Here is a 24845-nt window from a genome sequence, read left to right on the forward strand (position 1 = left end):
AGTGCTCTATCAACTGAGCTATCGGGGTCCCCAAATATTCTATTGGACCTTTTAAAAATACAGACGTTATAACTGGTTTTTTTGGACGGAAGAAACTAATGAAACTCATATTACTTGATTAGTTAAAACACCAAACGAAATTTTAATATTATTGTATTATTTTAAATGACAACAATGCGATAGAAAGTAGTGCGGGGCGGTCCTTGGCAAGCTTAAGGACCACGGTCCTACGGTCCCTGGGAAATGAAAACCGCAAGGACCGGTCCTAGGACCGGCGGTCCTTTTCGACATTGAACATTCCTGAGAGACCGTTTTGACCTTTGGGACCATGGGATCGTTCATTCTTGAACCGTTAAAGACCGCTACACGATGAAAACCGTGGTCTACAGGAGTAAAACACACGGAGTAGTCACACTCATTTCAAATTGTAACCTAATTAGAGAAGAGGGGTGATGCCTTCTTTATTTGATCACAGTACTTCATTGTTACTTCGATAATTTAGCGTGAATAAAATTTGAAATTTATCCCCATTAACGGAGATAATGGAATCACCCAAGGCGTTGATCGAGTTGTTCGTGGCGTTTATACACACACGCAACTCCTACCCCCCCCCCCCCCACCACACACACACACACACACACGAGAGGGCAGCGAGCATTGAAGAGTAAGAGAGAGACGTGAAGTTATAATAAGAGGGGGTGGATGCGGTAATAAGTAATAAGTAATAAGTGGGGTCGATGGTGACTTTTCGCCAGATCTAACAAACCCAGCTACCCATTCACTGCTGAGTAGACAGGGATTCAGAAAAAACTCGACTGCACCCTGGATCGATCTCTGGCCCTGTGCGTATAAAGAGAGTGCTCTATCAACTGAGCTATCGGGGTCCCCAAATATTCTATTGGACCTTTTAAAAATACAGACGTTATAACTGGGTTTTTTTGGAAGGAAGAAACTAATGAAACTCATATTATTTGATTAGTTAAAACACCAAACGAAATTTTAATATTATTGTATTATTTTAAATGACAACAATGCGATAGAAAGGAGTGGCGACAAGAGATGGACAAAAGAAAACAAAAAATCAGACTTGCAACTTGCTAGGTTTGAGACACACACAAACACACACACACACATCTTTAGTAGTCACATACATTTCAAACAATAACCCATTAGAGAAGAGGGGTCATGCCTTCATCATAGATCATTGTCATTGCGATCATTATGGTGTAGTAAATTTTGAAATTTACCCCCTATAATGGAATCGTCCAAGGCGTGCGCCTCCTGTTCCCCCCATCTCACACACGAAAGGGCGGTTTGCGGAGTGGAGGGAGGTGGTCGTCTGCCTCTATGGTCGTCTGTGTCGTTTAGTGTATGGCAAAGGGGGGTGGGTGCGATTAATTAAGTGGGATGGGTGGTGATTGGTGGAAGATAGGCAAAGGACCGAGGCAACGAATCGCTGGGGAAGTAGTATGGCGCCAGACCGTTGAAAGGTGATAAGAAGTGAGGACCGCCGGCGGTCTTCCTCTTTGGGACCGGACCACGGTTCACAGCTAAAAGACCGTGGGACCGGTCCTCGGTCCGGTCCTCAGCGCGGCACTAATAGAAAGGAGTGGCGACAAGAGATGGACAAAAGAAAACAAAAAATCAGACTTGCAACTTGCTAGGTTTGACACACACACACACACACACACACACACACACATCTTTAGTAGTCACATACATTTCAAACAATAACCCATTAGAGAAGAGGGGTCATGCCTTCATCATAGATCATTGTCATTGCGATCATTATGGTGTAGTAAATTTTGAAATTTACCCCGTATAATGGAATCGTCCAAGGCGTGCGCCTCCTGTTCCCCCCATCTCACACACGAAAGGGCGGTTTGCGGAGTGGAGGGAGGTGGTCGTCTGCCTCTATGGTCGTCTGTGTCGTTTAGTGTATGGCAAAGGGGGGTGGGTGCGATTAATTAAGTGGGATGGGTGGTGATTGGTGGAAGATAGGCAAAGGACCGAGGCAACGAATCGCTGGGGAAGTAGTATGGCGCGAGACCGTTGAAAGGTGATAAGAAGTGAGGACCGCCGGCGGTCTTCCTCTTTGGGACTGGACCACGGTTCACAGCTAAAAGACCGTGGGACCGGTCCTCGGTCCGGTCCTCAGCGCGGCACTACTTTGAAGCATGGCCGGATTTATCTCAATCGTAAATTCTCGACGGTTGCTCAGAAGTAAAATGTCATTTTTGTCAAGCGATGCTCTGCTCGGCCTTTCACTAGATGGTTGATGGTTATCGAAAAACTGGTTAACAGTGGCAAAATGGTTGCTGCTTGAAGTTCGAAGACATATTTATCGGAGACAAAATGGCCTGGAAGCTTCTATGTAATTAACGAAGACAGACAAGGAGACCTTTCGGGTTTCCCCTTTGTCATTTTATCGGATTAGAACAGCATAGATGCCCAGCCGCTTTCACCAAGAGAGCGATAACAGCATTACGATCTGGATTTCAATTTTTTAAGCTACTGGTATCCGCACAGCGCAGCGCGGGTTTTCAAACTCGGTGCCTTTTGGGTACGATGCAAAGACCGTACCGCTGATCCACGCCTGAGCTATTCTGATAAAGACCGAGCGAGAGCATTCCAGAATCCCGCTGGAAAATTGTTTGGAGTTGAGAATGAATTGAGATATATAATGTACGTCTCTCTCTCTCTCTCTCTCTCTCTCTCTCTCTCTCTCTCTCTCTCTCTCTCTCTCTCTCTCTCTCTCTGTGTGTGTGTGTGTGTGTGTGTGTGTGTGGCATATCACTTGGACGTAGCCTCCCACACAGTCCTTCGGAAGAAGTCTCTGTCTTGTGCTCATCTGCCACATTCCGTCACGCCGTTGTTGAGCCATTCCTGTATATCCTGTTGCCATCTTCTTTGTGGTCTTCCTCTGTCTCTTTTGCCCTCCGCCATGCCCTCCAGTACATCTCTCTCCAGTGTGTCGTGTCTTTTCAGGTGCCCAAAGTAATTGAGTTTCAGCTTTTTTATCTTACTCATTAGCAGGGACTTTTTTAGTCCTAGTGTTTTCATGTTGTTTGCATTGCTTTCTTTGTTTGTCCACGGGATGCGTAAGATTTTTCTATAGCATTTCATTTCAAAGGCGGTTATTCTCTTTTCTGATTCTTTGGTTATAGTACGTACGAGGGGAAAATAAAGAGTCTCGTCATGCTAATGTAACTAGCACGTGAATACAATTATCATATTATATCCAATGACGTACTCGCGATGCTGTATGCACGCGCCATGGGAGCAAGAATGAGTGAGTATGAGAAATGTATCAGTGATATAACTATGGCATTACCGTAAACTGGCAAAACACATTTAGCATTTTGACCAGAATTTAATTTTTATTTTAGATATTTGAAGAATGACTGGGATAGTCCTGAACATGCCTGACATTCTCCAATATTTCACTTTGAGATCTCGCGTTTTTCGCGTGTGTTTTTTGGGTTTTTTTTTTTTTTTGGGGGGGGGGGGGTTCTTTTTTTTCTTTGAATTTTTTTGTTTGTGCATTTCTTGGCGGAGATTGTTGTTTGTTTTGTTTTGTTTTGTTTTGATGTTTTGGTTTGTTTTTGTTTTTCTTTTTGTTATTTTGTTTTTTTATTTGGGGGGGGGGGGGGTAACTAGGTCATCGACACTCTTCAATAGTGAGAGTGCAAGCATTTCTTCGTGAAGTCCCAAGGTTTGAAAGTTTTTGCTAAGACGAGATCATTTAAATCGATCGATATTTGAAGGACGAGTTTTCTGGCCAAATTTCTAAATATGTGTTTTTCCAGAGCGCGGCGGCATTGTAAATCAAGATTCAAACTCATTGCTTTGTCTGGCATTGTTTCATACTCATTTCACTATACTTTATAACGTAGTTTTGTTGCCAGAGCTAGTAATTTAAAGGGTTTAACTCAATCAATCCTCGAGATTTTTGCTGGTTTTCGAAATTGGAAAGAATGTATTAAAAATGAGCATGTACATAGATAAATTTATTCATCTATTAATAACATGCAAAAACTATAAACATTAACTTTGATACTACTCCTATAATTTGTTTCAGAAAAATGTAATAATTAGGCATGGGGTAAAAGTAACCCGGGTAAACCACGGATATAGTCGTGTTAGGGTTGAGTGAGTTAAAGCATTAATTCAATTAATGAATTTAAACACAAATTGGTCATTGTTTAATGGTAGTTATAATGTCTACTATGTTGTTACCGCTGAAAACTACGAACTTTTCCAATTCCAAGTAGGCAGGTCTGGATTAACCATTTCCGTACCAGCCATTTTCAGAATGGTCCTCAAAATTTCACACCCACCCAACACAAATATTTCTCACTCAAACAGAAAGGAAACAAATACATTATATGGATGATATTGTATTGATCAGCAAAATGAACTCTACAAACTGTCGCGTTTTTATAGCTATAAATAAAGATGTTTCTTTAAATTGTGTGAAAAGAAATCTGAATGATAAAAGTACTGGTTAGATCAATGTGACGCTTTTCCTGTGGTTGGTAAGGAGATGGTTATACCACGCACTTTGCACCTCAGGGACTTTGAACCTGAGGGAAACTCTCTACAGCAGAAAATCCCGGCATATTGAAACAGATCTCTATACTAAGTAGCTTATAGTTTGGTAGTGATTACTTATTGGTAGGTAGTCTTAGGAAGGTGGAGAGATATAAATGATAATGTAGAATTCCCTGGCCCTAGGTATTAGATCAGATAGGCAGGTAAGTTACGTCAACATTACCTACGAGTAACCGGAGAGAGCCACAGCTTGAATCCAAGATATCACACGGAACGGAAATTATACTACGGTATATTTTGCTTCACGTTGTGATAGAAACGAAGATATGGGGTTATAATGTGTGAAGAGGTATTCCGGTACAAAATCATTTTCTTCTTCTTCTTCTTCTTCTTCTTCTTCTTCTTCTTCTTCTTCTTCTTCTTCTTCTTCTTCTTCTTCTTCTTCTTCTTCTTCTTCTTCTTCTTCTTCTTCTTCTTCTTCTCTTCTTCTTCTTCTTCTCCTTCTTCTTCTTCTCCTCCTCCTCCTCCTCTTCCTCCTCCTCTTCTTCTTCTTCTTGTGTCGGGGTGAACCAAACTCAGAAAATAGACGTCTTCAGTCAAATAAATGGTGAGAATTATAAAATTTTAGACTTCAGCAGTCTGACAAGTAATTTGATTTGATTTATTTATTTATTATCATTATTTTTTTCATAAAGTACATTTTCAGAATGTGTCATCTCTCGACATTTTATCGGATTGAAACCATGGGTTACATTTATGCGTTTTATAAATTTTTTTCTATAATTTGGATTAGAGAGTGGAAGTCCCGATAGCTCAGTTGGTAGAGCACTCGCTTCACACTCAAAGTGACAACGATCGATCATTAGTGCAGTCCAGATTTTTACTGACCCTCCTGTTCACCCAGCAGAGAATGGGTAGCTGTTAGATTTGGCGGAAAGAACTATGCGATAGACTAGCGTCCTATCCAAAGGATAGCAAGCAATTGCTATTATCCGTTTCACGCTATACAAACCGGGATAAACTCCGGCTCCATGAGCCTAATGGTTCTGAAGGACTACTTTTTTCTTTACAGATTTTTTGGGATCAGAACCATCTTCCCTTAGATATATAAAGAAAGTGTTTAAAACTTAAAACAAAACGTAAAAAACATTCCCTCAGAGAAACATAATATTATATATACCGGAAGTAAAATTTAAAAATTCAGCAGCAATGGGAAAGACTAAGTAAACAGACAAAATTTGTGTCGATTATTATAAACCCGTCGCGTGATGTAAAGATGTAAAGTGGGTTTGAGATGAAACGCTAAATGTCAAGAAATGGGTCAAGTTTCAAAACTGCCGTAATGTGAATTTTTTTTTTAAAAAACAAACAACAACACGTATTTAAAATTTAAAACGTGTCCTTCTTGCGCTTTTGAGCACGTTTAGTGAATATTGCGCTACACAAAAGCTCCAGCTATTTTTTTTCTTCAAATAGATACATTAACCCTGGTTTCATATTTATTTAAACTCGCACAAAATTAATTGTAAGTGTAAACCCTCGACTTTATACCGGTTTCATGGGGTGGGCCACACATTGGCCAAAACAATTTCATTTCAAATATCCATGAATGAAGATATGAATACATTTGTCAACAACAACAAAACTGAACCTGAGACTTCCAAGTTTCAGGACACATACATACTCTATCAGAGTAATTAGGCAAATGGAGCCGGAGTTTAATAATAATAATAATAATAATAATAATAAATATAATAAATAATAATAAATAATAATAATAATAATATAATAATAATAATAATAATAATAATAATAATAATAATAATAATATAATAATAATAATAATAATAATAATAATAATAATAATAATAATAAATAATAATAATAATAATAATAATATAAATAATAATAATAATAATAATACTTTATTGCATCCCAAAAAGGAAATTTTTTGTACAGACGTGTTATAATTTACACAATAAGATAAAAATACAATGGAAATAGGATGTATATATTAAAAAAAAGGAGCAGCTCTATAATCAGAGCTGCGCTTTATAATATGAATAATTTCAACACTGTAAAATAGTTAAAACTGTCACTATAAATTGAAAATTGAAAAGATTGCAAATCAAATAAATTAATAAATTAATATTTATATTTTTAAAAAGTAAAAATGAGAAATAATTATTTCCTAATAATTATTTATTAACCTATCTCTGTTTCTGAACCGTGTTGCTTAGCCAATTGCTTGCTACTCTTTGGATAGGACTCTAGTTTATTGAAAAGTTCTTTCCACCAGATCTAACAACCCAGCGAATGCCTAATCACTGCTGGGTGGACAGGAGGAGGAGGAGGGGGGGGGGGGGTAGGGGTTTAAATAAATAATCTCGACTTCTCCAGGACGGGATCGGTCTCGGTCCTTTGGGCGTGAAGCAAGTGCTCTACCAACTGACCCCCTTTGCCAAACTGAAGTTTACTTCAATGCATCGGTTTTCGAAGTATAAAACTAGATCTCTTATATAGCGCAATATCCACTAAAGTGCTCAAAGCGCTTTACAAAGGGTCCTTGACCAACAGCAACAAGTAACATGTAGAACTAGACATGACGCCTGTTAGGCGATATTAATTTTTTTTCCGACAGAGACAACGCTGTTGACGGCCAAGTACTCATTTTACACCTGAGTACGGTGAGAGAATGTGAGTAAAGAGTCTTTTCCAAGGACTCAACTATGCGCCGAGCGAGGCTCGAATCCAGGACCTTCCGATCCAAAAGCGAGTGTCATACCAGTAGACCATATAGCCGTTCTATATAAAAATGTGTGTGTGGTCAAAATGGTAAAAAAGTGTTTTGTCAGTATCTATGTACGCAGAGCAAAATCCCACATATAATAGGATTCAACAGTCGTAACGTCACTTCCTTCCTAATGACGCATGGTAATTTAGTAACACTGGCTCTAAACTATCCGAACAATGACGGACGCCCGTATGAAATATTTCTCCGGCGAGCATAAAAGCGTATCCAGAGGGGAAAAAACGTAAATTTGATCATGTTTTGACTTTTACACATTCTGGCCACAAGACGTATGAAAAGTTCTAGCCAGCTTGAAGAATAAAAAGTAATGATTTTCTTTGTTTAGAACCAAGATGGCCGCCGTTGCCGGGCGGCGTGACATCAGACTACTGAATCCAATTATTAACGAACGTCTTTTGTTGTGATTGAGTGGTAAAAAGCGATTTCTCATCGTCACCACCACCACCACCACCACAACCACCTCCACCACCAACAATACTAAAATCATCATCGTCATCATCATCATCATCATCATTATCATCATCATCATCGTCGTCATTTCATCACCATCACCATCATTATCATCATCATCATCATCGTCGTCATTTTATCATCATCATCATCATCATCATCATCATCGTCATCATTATCGTAACCCACCGCCATCACCACCATTCCCATAAAAATCCCAGCATCAAACATAAAGGTGTCGGATTCGTCACATTCCCCACACAGACATACCTATACCTCATTCTACCCCCCCCCCCCCCACACACACACACACGTACACACGCGCACACACACACACACACACACACCTGATTACAAGGTATGACATTTATGAATGAAATGACACCGATGTCATGTAACAAAAGACATCTAATCCCCTGACACGATCCGTTTCCACAAACACGGGGCCGATTCATGACGTGCCGTGAGAGCGTGAAACCCCATCCCTCTAACAAACACACGTACACCAATACCCCGCTCAAGATTTAAGTTTCATTTACTTAACGCTGTACTGCCGTCACACTCTGGGGGAAAAAAACGTATTTTTAAAGTTTTGGCCAGAAAACTCGTCCTTCTATCGCATTAGAGTGCGTTGGGCAATATCCATTAACAGTGCTCAAAGCGCTTTACAAGGGGTGCCAACAGTAAGACTAATAGTAGTAACATGTAGGACGATACAACAAGAGAGATTTAAAATTACCGTCGTCAATTTTTCTTGAGGGTATGCTAGAATTGCGTAGAATATTACACTTGCAATGACAGTCAAACGTCAAAAAGAACTGAGTATAACGACCTATCATATTTTCTTAGTACCTATTAATTTGAGTCAAGGGGATGATAGAATTAGCCTGAATTGAAAATAAGGTTAGCAAGGTACTTGTAAATCAGTCTGTAAAAAAATAGTTTTATAATTTATTTAAATTTGCCAGTCATTCTGTATTCGATGATAAAAATTTTACATTGGCTGTTGAAGACAATGTTGATCCCCAAACTTTTTTTTTTTTAATATATATATATAATATATTATATTCTTAATTCAATTTTCAGGGTCATCTCTGCTGTTCCAGGCTTTGATATTTATCCCGAAATAAAACCATTTTGATACGGTGCGTCACATATATAGTGATCTCACGTCTCGGCTGGGACCGCGCAGTGTGCGAAATGCTTTTGTCTGCGAGTGACGGACTGACAGTGGCATTCTCTGTTCACTGTTCACCCCCCTCTCTCGTACTGAGTGAGGCTTCCTCTCCCCTTGGGACTGAACGTGTTCCGTTACAAGTCGTAAAGTGGGCCTTGCTTGCTCTCTCGGTGGGCCAAAGTACAATATAGGAATGCATGTATTACAACTACTACTACTAGGACTACGAAACCTCCGACTTTTTGCAAGAAAGGATTGAGATATCAATAGTGAGAGTGAGAGATAAAAGAAATCACTTTGTTATTGTTAGATTGACTGACCCAATATCTTACCGGGATGTGATTTCCTGATTTTACATTGAATGAAGGGCGAGAGGGTTTTTTGTTTTCGTGATCAAGGAATAACAAAATATTGAATAGAACCAAAGATATTCTGCTTTTGTTGTTTTCACTATCGTGGGATTATAATCAACCAAGAAATTAAAAGGTAAGTTATTTTTCTTATTATCTTTACAATAATTTTTCATTAATTATGTATAACTAATCCATTATTTTTGTATTTCAAAACACCCTTTATTGACAATGATATTACATCAGGAGTGAGAGAAGTTCAAACGTTTTGTAATGAATTTGCCAATTAGTTTCAATTTTCACTTATTAGGTAAGAAATGTCAATGACTGGGGCTACATAAAATAAGGAAATCGTGTTTTATCGAATGTTTAGAACAACCAGATATAAATTATTGGTATCAGTATTATGTCCTACCCATATTTAAACATTTATTGGTCAAAAAACTCGTCCTTCAAATATCCATCGATTTAAACAACTCTCATCTTCGCAAAAATTCTCATACCTGGGACTTCTAAGTGGGGGTTTTTTTTTCCAGAGTACGGTATTATTCATTTATCGATGAGAATGACTGAGACGACGTGGAATTTCTTGCAGTTATATTTGAATGTATCATTCATCAATTGTCACTGAAATTTCCCCCCCCTCTCTCTCTCTCTCTCTCTCTCTCTCTCTCTCTCTCTCTCTCTCTCTCTCTCTCATTCTCTATCTATCTATCTATCTATCTATCTATCTTTATATCTATTCATCCATCTACTATATATCTATCTATTCACCTATCTCTCTATCTATCCACCCATCTATCTATCTATCTATCTATTCATCTATCTATCTTTCTATCTATCTATCTATCTATCTATCTATCTATTCATTCATCTATCTATCTATATGTCTATCTCACTCTCTTCTTTTTCTTTTTTCTTTTTAAATTTCTCTCTCCCTCATTCCCTACGTTCTTTATTTTTCCTAATCTCTCTCTCTCTCTCTCTCTCTCTCTCTCTCTCTCTCTGTCTCTCTCTCTCTCTCTCTCTCTCTCTCTCTCTCTTCACGACATAATATAACTTTCACCCATTTATACAAGTTCACATAATTGCAATTTTTTTTATTGTTATTGTTTTTGTGGTAATATTGTAACCATTGTTTTTATTGCGGTTAGGAGTCACATGCATTCCATCCTTCAAGAGGTAGGCTGTATCCAATGCTCTTCAAACGACATAGAGCAAAAGTTTATCCTAATTTCTATTAGGAATAACATGATACATTCTAAATCGATTCAGATTCGAGTCTACCACAGAATACTTTCCGTGTATCTAGATATAGCCCCAGCCACCCAGCTATGTAGAAATTTCAATTTTGTTCAATGAAAAGAACACATTTTATCCGCTCCCAGCAAATTTGACAGGGATCAAACTAATTCAGCTTGTGAATGAAATAGGTGCTCTACATAATAAGCAAAAATCATTATTCTTCAATGCAGCAGATTTTGTTTCATTGATGGTTTATTTGGGTTTTGTTTTGTTTTGTTTGGTTGTCTTTTTTTGTTTTTGTTTTTGATTTTTGTTTGTTTTGATTAGGTGAGGGGGGGGGGGTGTTTTTTTGTTTTGTTTTTGTTCTTTTGTTTTTAGGTGGGTGTCTTTAGTTTTAGTTTTGTTTTGTTTTTGTACTTGGGTGGGGGGAGGTCGGGGTGGGATTTTTTTATTTTATTTTTTTTTTGGGGGGGGGGGGTGTTATTTGGTTGTTTTCGTTGCATTTCTACATTTCTTATTCGAGCTGGTATTTTCGATTTTTGTCCCTTTATTTTGTTATTATTTTGCTAACTTGTCGATCATGAATCGATTGGTTGTCATGAAGATCTTGTCATTTTGAATTCTACCCACTCCCTTCTTCTCTACCTCCTAACCCCCCCCCCCCCCCACCACCACCCACTCTCCTCGTCCTCCCATCACTCTAACACACTCGTTCATCTTTTTATAAACCTCACAATATCATTATTACATCACTGAGAGCGACTATGACGTCAAACAGACAAAACCTCTTGGGATTGCCGCTTGCGAAAGACTTGGCATTTCGTCAACTCGGGTGCCGCATTGGTCGTGTTTGATATCATAGACTAGATACAGACACTCTTGACATCTATAGATAGAATGCTTTGGCTAAAAAGCTCACAGCATTGTCATCCGGAAGTATAACGAATCAACACACAAAACTATGTGTCTACCGTATGAGCTATCCACACTGTGTAGACTTCAGAGGTTTGATCCGCCAATCGTGAAAATCGAGATTCACATTCTCTCACCGTACTCAGGTACAAAATGAGTACCTGGCCGTTAACAGCGTTGTTTCTGTCCGAAAAATTTTTTAACATCGCCTAACAGGCGTCATGTCTCGTTCTACATGTTAAGTGTTGCAGTTGGCTAGGGACCCCTTGTAAAATGCTTTGAGCACGTTAGTGGATATTGCGCTATATAAATGCTCAAGTTTTTGTTTGTTTTATATTGCGGTGGTTTGAGGAGAATATTTACTATTACAGCTATGAGTCCACAACAATTTGGGTTATCAGACCTGAAATAAAGTACACGTCGCTTCGGACCTAATTCAGGTCATGTTTTGATTCCTCGACCGAATGTACTCTCTATTTTCTACAGTACCACAGGGTGGGTTTCAGGGGTTGACATTTCATAGGGGCTGGCATTTATTGCATTATTCCATCAACGATTCCTGCTAGCGACTGTCTTTTCCTGTCACCCATCATAACCATACCATTCCCCTGTGCCTAAATGGCTACAGTGCTACTAAACTGTAACAAAACGACTTTTTAACATTAGTAAGATAACTTTTTTCTTTACGGTAATAGTATTTCATTATTAGATTAAATCAATTCCTCCGGAGGGGGGGGGGGGGGCCCCGATAGCTCAGTTGGTAAAGCACTCGCTTCACACGCAAAGGGACCGAGATCGATCCCAGATGCAGTCGAGATTTTTTGACTCCCCCCCCCCCCCCCCTCCCTGTCTACCCAACAGTGAATGGATAGCTGGGTCTCATGGATCTGTCGGAAAGTACTTTGCGATAGACTAGCGTCCTATCCAAAGGATAGCAAGCTATGGCTATTGTCCGTTTCACGCTATTGAAACCGGGATAAATTCCGGCTCCATGGCCTAATGGCTCTGAAGGACTACTTTTTTTTTTTAACTCCCGCCTCCCCCCCCCCCCCCCCCCCCCTACAGACTCACACAACTTTTCAAAATTAATTCTTTGTTCAGTTTCAGATATAAGACTTTTTGACAAGTTTGGAACGTATCAATCTAGTGTGCCGCATTCCGAAAATAAACACGCATTTGAAATTCTGGCCAGAAATCACCTCGTCCTCCAAATAAATATCGTCTTTTCAATTTATCGATATTATTTGAAAGACGAGTTTTCTGGCCAAAATTTTAAATACATGGCGTTCTTTTTTTTTTCAGAGTACGGCTGTATAGATAGAATGAAGTTGACGCCACTCAGGTCTTTGTTTTTGCTTTTAACCATTTGCGTTTATGAGTAATTCTCCTAAACTGTATTAATCAGACTATAAACGTTCAAAGTTACACATACTTTTGTATGTTGGTCCGTTATACTTCCGGATGGCAATGTTGTGAGCTTCTTGGCCGAGTGCATACTATCTATTGAGATATAAAATTTGGGGAAATTCTGACCAAAATGAAAAAAAACAACTTTTTTTGTCATTGCACGGCCGTTTAGTAGCCTTGGGTACAATGAGAGAGGATGAGCCTATGCTATTGCTGTAAAAGCACGCGCCATTAGTCTAAGAGACAACGTTTTAGGGTCACAACAAGATAATTTCATGGGAGCTTTTAGGATAGGATACGTGATTTTCTGTCGAGGTCAAACATCAAAATTGAAGTAAAACGTTCTGAAATGGCAATACAATTCAGACCCATTTCGGGACAAGCGCCGTACGACGTATCACGTATCACGTAAAAGTCACGTGATCAGCTAATCAGAATATTGGTGGGTGGCATCGTAGCCATCGTACAGTTGTTGCCTGACACTGACAAAAAAATGACGACAAAATGCCAGTCTTTTGCCACAAAAGAAAACAAATCGTGAGTTGTATTCAATAGTTCAACCAATGAAATAACTTGTTTCCTTGTGCTCTACTTACGGCAACTCACTAGACGCTACACAAACCTAACAAAATGACGTCAAACTGCCAGTCCTAGAGGGTTCTTGTGTCAGGCTATATGTTAATGATGGCTACGGTGGCATGCAACTTGTACACAACAAGATTAAATATTATTATCAGCGTTTCGTTATTAGGAAAATGTTTCGATATTGTGTACAAGTAGGTCATGAGGCATTTATTATTATAATGAGTTAGTCATGTGATACTTTCGTCCTAGCGTCTCCAACCGGTCTTATGACGGTATGATCCAGATGATAAAAATTGGATTAAATTAAATGCCAAAAGTATAAAACAATGTAATATTTATATGATTTATTAAGGATATTAAATAAGTATATTTTTGTTTTCTTATATATATATATATATATATATATATATATATATATATATATATATATATATATATATATATATATAATATATATATATATATATATATATATATATATATATATATCTTTCTATTGATCTATCTATTTATGCCTATCTACTTAACTAACCACTTGTCTATTTATCTTTCAACTGAGCAATTTATCAAGCAACATTTATCCAGCCGTCTATCCATCCATATGTAATCGATACACTTGTCTGTTCAGTCTGTTCACTAATCTACTTACATGTCCATTACTTATCCACCAATCTATACTTTTCCTATCTTTCCATCTATCTATTTATTTACTCAGGTTTTTTAATGTACAGTATTCCTCTATCTGCCTTACAGTCCATCCATCTCTCTCTCTCTCTCTCTCTCTCTCTCTCTCTCTCTCTCTCTATCTATCTATCTATCTATCTATCTATCTGTCTATCTATTTATCTATTTCTATTTCTATTTCTTAATATATATCTTCTCAGGATACCAGGATATCTTACAGAATCAACAACTTCAACGGTTAAATAAGATTTTTTTTTATTTTAAAAAGAAAAACGTTTTATTGCATGACTGAAATTCTGCACCTGTTTACATATTGTAAAGACAATAAACTTCTGTTGCTTCTCTCTCTCTCTCTCTCTCTCTCTCTCTCTCTCTCTCTCTCTCTCTCTCTCTCTCTCTCTCTCCCTCTGTCTTTCTTTCTCTCACCCTCTCTTTATCTCTCTCTCTCTCGCTCTCTCTCTCTTTCTCTCTCTCTCTCTCTCTCTCTCTCTCTCTCTCTCTCTCTCTCTTTCTCTCTCTCTTTCATCAGTCGATGAATTGCAATGATAAGACCACAAAAAAAATACATTTAGAAAAAATGAGGAAAACAATTTTCAGATAATGGAATCAAATTTGGCCATTTCTATTTCAATGCCTTGACAACGTGCCAGGAATCAGGACAGCGTTACCCTTTCCTGATAAAGCAACTTTTTCTTTTCAGAAATTTTGGCCAGAATTTGTTCAAATTCCAAAAATCCACGACTCAATATGACCTTCAACTTTTACAAAAATAAGTTGAACACGAGACCAAGTTTGACTATTTTTACTAGACAAGAGTCACCGATACTTGATCATAATATTTTCTGGCCAAAATGAGAAAAGGGTGTTTAGTCAGTGTATGGTAGAGTCTGTGATTCAATACATAGATATGGCATTAGAATAATTGGTGGTATTGATCTTAGATATTTTTCTCTTTTTCTTTCTCTCTCTCTCTCTCTCTCTCTCTCTCTCTCTCTCTCTCTCTCTCTCTCTCTCTCTCTCTCTCTCTCTATTTTGGTGATGGTGCTGGTTAAAACGTATATACTGTCGTACAGTGAACAACAACAAAGAAAACACAAACAAATAAACCAACACGTTCATGTATTCAAAATGTTGGCCAGAAAACTCGTCCACCAAATTATATCAATCATTTAAAATTAACCTTATCTTGGCTAAAACTCTCAAACCTAAAACTTCGTGAAATATGATCTTGTTTTTTGTTGGGTTTTTTTTTTTTTTTTGTTGGTTTTTTTTTATTTTTTGTTGTTGTTTTTATTTTATTTTGTTTTTTGTTGGTTTTTTTTGGGTTTTTTTTTTTTTGGGGGGGGGGGGTGGCTACATATCAAGGTAGTATAGATATTATTCTACCCCTCTCCCTAAATAGTAACACGTAATGATGTCATGTTTTCAGTAATAGTCCGATTATAAACCGATAAATTTCACTAAAATATTCTTTAAAAAGAATTTTTATTTAGATCTAAGTGTTTTTGAACATGTCTTTTAAACAAAGATGACGAAATCGGAATCGTTTGAGGGGTAGAATATTTAATGATTTCTTACACTATTGCGTTTTGGAATTCGAACTTTGTTCCAAACGCGCACTTGCAAGCTCGTGCAGCGGTTGGGAACTCGTCCGAAATTCCAAAAAGCAAGAGTGTAAGAATCGTATATTATCATCTGATACTAATCACGTGGGTACATTACGTCATTGACATAGAATTTGATTTAACAGTTTATTAAATTTGATATGTTTTGGGTTTTTTTTGGACAACAGAGGATTTTTGTACTCTCGGGTTTTGGAATTATGATGAATAAGTTCCCAATCAAATAGATAACAATGTGAAATTAAGTGTAAGCTGCAATCTAATATACGAAAACAGATAAAATTATGGACGTTTCAGGTTTCCCCTTTATCAATCATTCATCTGAACAACGCCGCTATCACATTATCTCATTCGTCTGTAGTGTTTCATTCATCCTGTTTTGTTAATAAAGGGGAAATCCGAAACGTCCATTTTATCTGTTTTCGTATATTAAATCGAAGCTTACATTTATTTATTTATTCGAGCTTCGAGCAGCAACATTTACATTACCCAATCAAAGAGCAACTTCCGGATCGCACAATGGTTATGAATCTAAAGTTCCACAAAACGTGAGCAAGAATCACTTTCTGCATGGCCTTCAAATAGAGTCAACTTTGCTTTCTCTGGTTGCAAATAAATATCAATAGATATTTGCCTGAAAAACGAATGTTTATTTTCAGTTATATTTCGAAAGAAAACGTTTTTTTTTACATACATATCAATAGATATTTGCCTGAAAAACGAATGTTTATTTTCACAGTTATATTTCGAAAGAAAACGTTTTTTTTCACACACAAATCAGTAGATATTTATTTTTTTGAAAAAGATTTGATTTTTGTTAAATTGATGTTTGTACAAACTCTATCTACCCTTTGGTTAAGCTTGCCTCATGCGAAAATAAAAACTCAGCACTACAACATACTTACAGTGGACCTCATAAAATCAACTCTTAAAGTCAACTTCTTCCAAAAATCAACACCTCTTATGGTCCCAAATTTTCTCATCTTTATCTAGATTATATTATGTTCTATTGATAATGGATGAAGTGAACCTTACTTAAAGTCAACCAATTTCTCTACTACAGCAAGATTTCATTGTATTTCATTCAAATTATTGATTTTCATTATTTATTTTTTACATTTTCATGGTGTCATTAGGCAAAATATCAAAGCCTAGATCAAAAACTTTGACTCAGTCAGAAGAGAGAAGAAGATCATAGGCTAGAAAATTGGATTGGAAATTAAATGCTATATTATAATAGTAACATTAATTCACAAATAATGATTTTCTCTGATCTAAAAATCGTACAAAACCACCTTCTATTTTCAACAATCTCTTGTTAGAACCGCTAGTGCGACTTGTTATTTCGGGCACGTCATTCTTTCAGTATCATAGGATAGAAAATTGGATTGGAAATTAAATGCTATATTATTATTTTTATATTAACATTAATTCACGAATAATAACTTTCTCTGATCTAAAACTCATACAAAACAATCTTCTATTTTCAACAATCTCTTTTTAGAACCGTCAGTGCGACTTGTTATTTCGGCCGCCATCTTTCTTTCAGTATCATAGGATAGAAAATTGGATTGGAAATTAAATGCTATATTATTATTATTATTATTATTATTATTATTATTATTATTATTATTATTATTATTATTTTTATATTAACATTAATTCACGAATAATAACTTTCTATGATCTAAAACTCATACAAAACAACCTTCTATTTTCAACAATCTCATTTTTAGAACCGTCAGTGCGACTTGTTATTTCGGCCGCCATCTTTCTTTCAGTGATGTGTCACCCACACGTCCCGCTACTCTGACTAAAAATAAAGCAAAGTAATCATCTCAATTTCCCCTTAGGCTATAATTGCACCCCATTCCAATAAAGGCCCAAGTAGGCACCCCATCTCATGACATTGGCAGATATGTAGCTGTTGTAATGATATGACAATACTGCTAAGTTTTTGTGAACTAGAAGTGGTTTTTCAACGGATAGGAGCGTGAGATGATGAATGGTGAAGATGGATGTCCTTTGTAGTTTTGGCGAAGAAGGTTGTAGCCCGTTCTAGAAAGGTCGGGGTTGTATCCTTTTCAATAGTAGTCTTGTGGTCAATAGACTTGGAATGGTGGCAGGAGGGAGGGGAGGGGGGGGGGGGTGAGAGGAGAGTGGCGTGTCATCGCCTAATTAGTTTAGGCCGGTAGGCGGCTTTGAAATTAGTAAGACCGTGCAATTAACAGTTCATGGGATGAATTCTCAGGGTGTGGACGTTAACTCTTTTCTTACCGATCCTTTTCAGTATTTTTTCCAAAATGGCAGGCTTTCCCAGCAGAAAAATTGATTTTTTAAACTCAAACAAGCTCTCAACAAAATAACTTTATGTTCTTATTAATTACACAAAGATTATTATTCAAATTTTGTGATGTACGAAATAAATCTGAATAAGAAAAATTTCTATTGTGGCGTAACAAATGTGACGATTTTGCTGCAGGTGGTAAGGTGGTCAGGAGAGGGTTAATTGTCGGGTAGAAAGGAAGGTTTGTATAATATGATGGTGGTCATGTATCACCTTTGGGATCTGGATTGGGGGCTTTGATGAATGATTTAAAATGTGGAAATATCAAGTGATAAATTATAACGATCCAGTAAACGTCGCTTAAATCGAAACCTCAAGGGACTGGGAGATGGTTTAAAACGTGGAAATACCGACTGATAAATTACAATCCATTAAACGTCGGTTAAATCGACTGGTGGTGTTTATTACGTTATAGACATGATATTTTGGATTAAGCGTAGTGACTAAGATTTAGAGGGAATTAATGAATGGTCAGAATTCCCTGAAACTGCAGTTCTCTTTATAAAAGAATATAGCGCTATAAAGAAAGGCACGGGAACCAAGGAAGTCCTGGATGGGAAATGTGGAGGCAACAACTGGCAAAAAGATAATCGACTGCTCGGTAATGACCCTTCAGCGTGAAGAATGGGGTTCCTTGACATTCAACATTTATAGGGAAACGAATCTCAAGAAATGAAAATAGCACTATATAAACGCTCAAGTTGTTTGTTTTTGTTGTGTTTTTTTTCTTTTTTCTTTTTTTTGTATTTTGTTTTTTTTTTTTTGTTTGTTTTTTTGTTTTTTTTTTGTTTTGTTTTTTGTTTGTTTTTTTGTTTTTTGTTTTTTTTTTTGGGGGGTGGGGGGGGGGGGGGGGGGGGGGGGTAAGTAAGGTAACAACATTAATGATATGCTATATAATGTCACACTGTGAAGTGAATTTTAGGGTTTTTTTTTAATAAGTGAGGGAAACAAATAATATGAGAAGAAAAGAGAAAGAGAGAGAGAGAGAGAGAGAGAGAGAGAGAGAGAGAGAGAGAGAGAGAGAGAGAGAGAGAGAGAGAGAGAGAAAGCCAATAATTAAAATGACCCGCTTGACCCATCAATGAACACATCAATTGGGGGAAAGGAGGTCATCCATCCATTGATGGTCACCAAAGTGGATGATCCTCGTAGACCCCTACAATTACTTGGATGGCCTGTACACTTTGCAAATGAGGCCAGCGAAACGAAAGCAGATCGACCGGCCGGCCGACTGGACATCGGAGTTTGGAAAAGTATAATAGGCTCAACGTATTAATAGGCCTTTCGCACGCAATCGGATTGTTTTATCCATAACATTTATTTTGGCAAACCAAATACAATTTAGAATGGGTAACAAACGTGCAATGTTAGAAAAGCTGGTTCCAGTCTCACCGGAAGTGTAAAACCAGTCGTCTTCCCGAGGACTGGACACATTCTTTGTGTAATTGCTCTTCTGGTTTCAGTTTTTATATAGCGCAATATCCACTAATCGTGCTCAAAGCGTCCCTGACCAACAGCAACATTTAACATTTAGGACAAGCCGTGACGCCTGTTAGGCGATATTATAATGTTTTTTCGAACAGAGGCAACGCTATTATCGGTCAGGTACTCATTTTACACCCGAGTACGGTGAGAGAATACGAGTAAAGAGCCTTTTCCAAGGACTCAACTATGCGCCGAGAGGGGCTCGAACCCAGGACCTTCCGATCCGAAAACGAGTGTCATACCACAAGACCACATAGCCGCACAATATATGCTGGCAAAAAGATAATCGACTGCTCGGTAATGACCCTTCAGCGTGAAGAATGGGGTTCCTTGACATTCAACATATGTCAAAAAAATATATCATCCATCCTTGCTCTTTTACTTCCCGTAATCCTTATAATCTGACTATACATCCTGCTACTAGAAGAGTCATGCCACCTTATGATTCAATATGTAACCTATTCATTATTAGTCCTCCGAAGGACTGGTTACATACACACTTCCAAAAATGCAAACGAAAGAGTGAAAATGGAGAAGTTCGGATGGGAACAATAGTTTCCATCCGAAACCTCTCATTTTCACTCTTTCGTTGGTATATTCACGATCACATGCTTCAGTCAGCCCTACTGCTCTATACACACTTCCAGGGAGTTTGGAACCGAAGGAGTAGAAGGTATGACGTCACGACTACTTTTACATTCCGATACGTAATATTATAAGCAAATTAGGACAACTCGCTGTTCCCATCTGTTTCTTTTTCAGCCTCTTGGTCTTAAGACCGAACGCAGCCAAAATCTGAAGATTATATTCACGATCACATGCTTCAGTCAGCCCTACTGCTCTATACACACTTCCAGGGAGTTTGGAACCGAAGGAGTAGAAGGTATGACGTCACGACTACTTTTGCATTCCGATACGTAATATTATAAGCAAATTAGGACAACTCGCTGTTCCCATCTGTTTCTTTTTCAGCCTCTTGGTCTTAAGACCGAACGCAGCCAAAATCTGAAGATTATATTCACGATCACATGCTTCAGTCAGCCCTACTGCTCTATACACACTTCCAGGGAGTTTGGAACCGAAGGAGTAGAAGGTATGACGTCACGACTACTTTTGCATTCCGATACGTAATATTATAAGCAAATTAGGACAACTCACTGTTCCCATCTGTTTCTTTTTCAGCCTCTTGGTCTTAAGACCGAACGCAGCCAAAATCTGAAGAACCCCCCCCCCCCCCCCCCCCCCCCCCCCCCCAAAAAAAAAAAGAAACGCACATTAAACAAAATGTTGGCCTTCAAACACGCTCTCCAAAAATCGATCGATTTAAATGGCCCTCATCTTGTCAAAAACTTTCGAACCTAGGACTTCATTTATATTTGAGGATACGTTTTTTTGGCCAGGGATAAGGGATAATCGGTGTCGAGTACGACAAAATATGCGGCTATGTTGTCTTCTGGTATGACACTCGCTTTCGGATCGGAAGGTCCTGGGTTTGAGCCGCGCTCGGCGCATAGTTGGGTCATTGGAAAAGACTCTTTACTAACATTCTCTCACCGTACTCAGGTGTAAAATGAAAATGAGTACCTGGCCGCCAACAGCGTTTTTTTTCTGTCGGAAATATCGATGCATTGTGTTTAGTTTAAAAATACACAACATCCACCAACATGGACATTACGTACCATCACACAAAACTTTCACCTCAAACGTTTATAGATAGTATGCAGATGACGTCACTCAGGCCTCTGTTATTGTTTTTGCCATCCGCGTTTGTGAATTGTTCTCACTAAACTGTATTAACCAGACTATAAAAGTTCATGGTTACACAAAGTGTGTGTGTTGGTCCGTTATACTTCCGGATGGCAATGTTGTGAACTCCTTGGCCAAGCGCATTCTATCTATAGATAGTATGCAGATGACGTCACTCAGGCCTTTGTTATTGTTTGTGCCATCCGCGTTTGTGAGTCGTTCTCACTAAACTGTATTAACCAGAGTATAAAAGTTCATGGTTACACAGAGTTTGTGTGTTGGTCCGTTATATTTCCGGATGGCAATGTTGTGAACTCCTTGGCCAAGCGCATTCTATCTATAGTCTGACTGATACAATTTAGTGAGAACTACTCATAAAAATGGCTGGCTAAGAACAAAAACAAAGAACTGATTGACGTCAATTGCGTTCCTTCTATAGATAGAATGAAGTTGACGTCACTCCGGTCTTTGTTTTTGTTTTTTGCCATCCACGTTTATGAGTAATTCTCACTTAACTGTATTCTCCAGACTATAAACGTTCATGGATACACACAGCTTTGTGTGTTGGTCCGTTATACTTCCGGATGGCAATGTTTTGAGCTTCTTAACCAAACGTATACTATCTATAAGCCATAATACCGAAATACCGGATGTGGGCTCGTGTTATTATAGATAGTGTGCACTTGACGAAGAAACTCACACACATTGCCACCCGGAAGTATAACGGACCAACACACAAAACTATGTGTAACCTTGAACGTTTATAGTCTGGTTAATACAATTTAGTGAGAATTGCTCAAAAACGAGGAAGGCAAATAAAAATATTTTTAAAATAACAAAGACCTGAGCGATGTCAACTTCATTCTATCTATAGATAGTATGCGCTTATCAAGAAGCTCACAACATTGTCATCCGGAAGTATAACGGACCAATACACAAAACTCGGTGTAACCTTGATCGCTTATAGTCCGGTTAATACAGTTTAGTGAGAAGTACTCATAAACGAGGAAGGCAAATAAAAATATTTTTAAAGTAACAAAGACCTGGGTGACGTCAACTTCATACTATCTATTATTATTCAGTAACTGACCAGGGGACTGAATCAGGTAGCAGACGCATTCACTCTAAAGCATTCATGGGTCAAGGACAAAGGCAGAGGACAGGGTAGAGAGAGAGAGAGAGAGAGAGAGAGAGAGAGAGAGAGAGAGAGAGAGAGAGAGAGGAAAAAAAAACAACCAACAACAAGGGAATGGACATATTGACAGTAGAAAATGAGTCTGGATGTTCCGGTCTCATGAATGTCATGCATAAAAATTGGAGGCTAATGAGAGGATTCTGGAATTGGGATGGGGGGGGGGGGGGTGAGCGATTGGCACGCACGACAAATACTCACCCACTCACGTGCAAATTACAAATTATGCGAAGAGCTCGCTTGATTGTGTTGATACCCTGGGCGGAGAAGAGAAGCCGATGGCGGTGTTTTCATTTTGGCGGGGTTTTTTTTCTTCTTCTATAGGTAGAATGCGCTTGGCCAAGGAGTTCACCACATTGCCATCCGGAAGTATCACGGACCAACACACAAACTCTGTGTAACCATGAACTTTTATAGTCTGGTTAATACAGTTTAGTGAGAACAACTCACAAACGCGGATGGCAAAAACAATAACAAAGGCCTGAGTGACGTCATCTGCATACTATCTATAGATAGTTCGAAGATGACGTCACTCAGGCCTTTGTTATTGTTTTTTGCAATCCGCGTTTATGAGTAATGCTCACTGAACTGTATTAACCTGACTATAAACGTTCATGGTTACACACAATTTTGTGTGTTGGCCCGTTATACTTCCGGATGGCAATGTTATGAGCTTCTTAGCCAAGCGCATACTATCTATACAGTTTTGGGTGTTGGTACGTCATCGTGAATGTTGTGAGTATTTTACTAAACGCATAGCATCACGTGGCATTATTCTAAAAAAAAATTCCTGCTCCGCCAACAACCACAACTCACCAAAAGACAAGCCTTGTTTCTGGCAATACGGCCTCTCGTTCCTCCCCGTTAATCCGATAAGGATAACAGCCTGATATCGCCAGGGGCAGATAATGATGTAAAAGCTGGCCCAGATTGTCGTCCCTTTTTTTGTGTGTCACGACATTTTCTCCTTCACAAAGATCAATATCCTACGGCTGTTACTCATTCTTTGTGTTTTCTCTCCCGTTTTGGCTGTCCGATGGCTCAGTTGATAAACCACTCGCTGGACAAACGAAGGGATGGAAGAGATTTTTTTTTATGATCCACCTATCCACTCAGCTTTGATTGGGTAGCCGGGTCTGTTAGTACATTGCGATAGACTAGCGTCTTATTCAAAGGGTAGCAAGCAATTGCTATTGTCCGTTTCATGCTTTAGAAACCGGGATAAATTCCGGATCGATGATCCTGGTGGCTCGGTAGGACTACTTTATTTATTTTTTATTTTTTTTTTTTTTTTTTGGTGTTGGCGTAGTAATAGCTGGCTTTGAGCTCTGTTCTGCATTCTCAGACCTGCCAATGTGACAATTTTAATATCCGTAGTTCCTAGGAGATAAAAAATAGTAGTCTCTATGGTTAGCTTGAAAAATGAACAATTCTTTTGATTTTGTATATACCTGGCAATAAAAGATAATTTAAAGGCATTATAGCAACAAAAAAAAAAAATAAATAAAAAAAAAATAAAAAATAAAAAAAAATTTTAAAAAAACCAAAACAACAACAAAACAAACCAAAAATTAAAAAATAACAACAAAACAGGTTAATTTGTGACGTGTGCGGTATAAATAATAGCACACGACCTACTTACTGGGAGCCATTATATGTAAAACATTGTGAGCCGTGATAATGCGCTATATATACGTATAAATGTGCATTTTAATTTATTTTTTTTTACAATAATTGTCTCAAACCATTAATTATAATTCCCCAAAAAAAATGTTTAGGACATCATATCATATTATGGGTGAAATGCAAATGGGAATGAGAACTTACTTTGAAGGAAATGACCTCTGACCTTCCAAAATATTTAAACCCGAGACCCAAAAGAAGACGTGTTAACCCATGGATGTGTTGTATCGTAGCGTAGCCATCGTTAACTTAGTTAGTTCGAAGATGACGTCACTCAGGTCTTTGTTATTGTTTTTTGCCATCCGCGTTTATGAGTAATGCTCACTGAACTGTATTAACCTGACTATAAAAGTTCATGGATACACACAGTTTTGTGTGTTGGTCCGTTAAACTTCCGGATGGCAATGTTATGAGCTTCTTAGCCAAGCGCATACTATCTCTAAGTCCTGGAGGATTCTAGTGTCATGCTATATGTTTACGATGGCAACGGTTGTATACAGTAAAAGTTTTATTGTCAAAACAAAGCCGATTTATTGTTAGTGTCGATGGCTGAATTGTTTATACCATCTTGATTTTTGTTTTGTACCTAGTACC

General features: G+C 38.0%; 1 protein-coding gene across 8 annotated transcripts in view; it reads left to right on the forward strand.

The window, feature by feature from the left end:
• Positions 1-9062: 9062 nt before the first annotated feature.
• The window catches only part of LOC144963314 (uncharacterized), a 78413-nt gene continuing 62630 nt past the window's right edge, over positions 9063-24845 (forward strand). For 2 of the 8 annotated variants that reach the window (XM_078897237.1, XM_078897232.1), the window contains exons 1-2: positions 9088-9479; positions 20603-20723. The gene's annotated coding sequence lies outside the window, so the exon portion shown is untranslated. Of the gene's footprint in view, positions 9480-20392; positions 20514-20602; positions 20724-24845 lie in introns of all 8 variants that reach the window. The other 6 variants (XM_078897236.1, XM_078897231.1, XM_078897234.1 and 3 more) reach the window with 6 other exon arrangements.

The sequence above is a fragment of the Berghia stephanieae genome, chromosome 1, assembly GCF_034508935.2.
Source record: "Berghia stephanieae isolate SIO BIC M18660-M18661 chromosome 1, UCSD_Bste_1.3, whole genome shotgun sequence".
Lineage (NCBI taxonomy): Eukaryota > Metazoa > Mollusca > Gastropoda > Nudibranchia > Aeolidiidae > Berghia > Berghia stephanieae.